Source organism: Aedes albopictus, chromosome 3 (assembly GCF_035046485.1).
Source record: "Aedes albopictus strain Foshan chromosome 3, AalbF5, whole genome shotgun sequence".
In the NCBI taxonomy this organism is placed as follows: Eukaryota; Metazoa; Arthropoda; class Insecta; order Diptera; family Culicidae; genus Aedes; species Aedes albopictus.
The window spans coordinates 235,891,057-235,893,136 of NC_085138.1; positions in this window are offsets into that span (position 1 = coordinate 235,891,057).

Below are 2,080 nucleotides of genomic sequence, written 5' to 3' on the forward strand. Positions count from 1 at the left end.
CAAATCCTCGATAAATCCTAGAAGGAAGTTCTCGAGAAATTCCAGAATAATCCAGGAAGGAATTCCTGAAGGAATCCGAAAAAGAACTCTTGGAGGAATCCCAGAAGCAATTCCTGGCAGGGCTTTAAAAGACCGGTGGGGTTTCCTGCCGAGATTTCGGAATGAATATCATAGTGAATTACTGAAGAATATCAAGAAGGAACTCCTGGAGGAATCCCGAAAGGAGCTTCTTTGGGAAACACAAAAAGAAGTTCTGATGGATTCTAAATAAAATATCCGGGTCAAATCCATGAAGAGATGTCAAAAGAAACTGCTGGTGGAAGAGAGGAGAAGAAAACCATGAAAGAACTCTTGAAGGAAGCTAAGGGTAAACTTTTAGAAAAAAAAAAATAGAAAACAAACTGCTGGAGAAATCTCAGAAGGAACGTTTGGAGGAATCTAAGAAGGAACTCCGGAAGGAAATATTAAAGGGGTCTCTGAAGGAACCCCTGAAGGAATACAATAAGAAGGAATTTTCAAATATGGAATCCCAAAGGAAATTCTTGGAGAAATCCCAGAAGGAAATCCTGGAGGAATTAAAAACGGAGAAATTCTCAAAACGGGATTCCAAAAAAAAAACTCCTTGAGGAATAATAAAATGAACTGCTGTGAGAGTTTTAGAAGAAACTTCTGCAGGGTCCTTCAAATGGTCGGCGTTAAGTCAGAGGGGACCAAGTAACAAAATTGACGAAATTTAGATTTTTAGGGCATTCGGTTAAGAATTACTTAAGCTACTTGGAACATTCACCCAATTTTCTCAATGTTACAATTAACGAGAGTTATAGCACAATTCTCTTTTGATTGAACTGCAAAAATCGATAATATTGTGCAGTCAGAGTGGACCATATGCTTGATGTAAAGGAAGTTGAAAAAATATGTGTTGGTTAAAATCCAATAAATAAAATAGTTTATCATCAAAATGTGATACGTTCCAAATCGTATGACTCCCTAACGCATTTTCTGATGATTATTGATCAAGAAAGTACGTGAAATTCCATTTTATTATGGTCGATATCGTATTATACAGATCATCGTGTTGAAGCATATTGTGGCATTTCGCGTGCAGACAGAGTGGACCTTGTGTCTCTAAGAAAAATAGTTGAAACACAGACAAACAGACGTAACTCTTAGAGGAAATTCATCAAAAACTTTTGCCCGGTGTCATTTTCATGACCACACTGCCACCTGTTGGTAGAACCGCGCGCGACACTGTCGACCATGATGGATTTAGATTTGACGTTTTGCTGACACGCACACTACAACACAAATTGCCCTTAATTTTCGTTTGCATCATTCAGCAACGTGTACACTGACAAACGTCAAAGCGATCGAACACTAGCGCATCTGATGGAACGATCGCGCAAATCAAATGAAATTTGAATTGATCGTTAAATGCATGAGCCAAGCCGTTTTGAAGAGTGTTACGTCTGTTTGTCTGTGGTTGAAATTACCTTATTCTTCGAAATCCTTTCCAAATCAAAATATGTTTGTTAAGTAGCTGTTGGACATCATATTGAAATGTACCAATACCCGTTTCATGAAGAAATTGATTTTACCGATTATTTAAGAATTGTATACTTGGTTCACTCTGTCTTAACGAATTTTTGAAAAAATGCCAGTCCTCTGAATAAATTATTATGAACTGTGTAACTACAATATTTGAAAAACGTGCCGAACTATGAAAATACATTCAAAAGTTGTTAGCTATTGAATGTTCAAGTTAAGTCGTTAAGAATACTTAAATAGCTCATTAATTGACTACACTTCATGTGATATTGATCTGTTGTACTTGGTCCACTCTGACTGAACACAAAAATCGAAAATGGTAATCATCAGTGTCATAACAGAAATATCAAATTTCAAACTTCCTGCTCACATTATACACTACTCCTATTAACTGTTGTCCTACTTGTGCAATATTTTTTCAACAAATAAGTAAAAATTTGAGTATGAACTGTAGTTGGTTGTAGATTTTCCAAAAATCGTTCAGTCAGAGTGGACTAAGTACAATCAATTACTCAGCAATTTTTCGGTTTCAAGC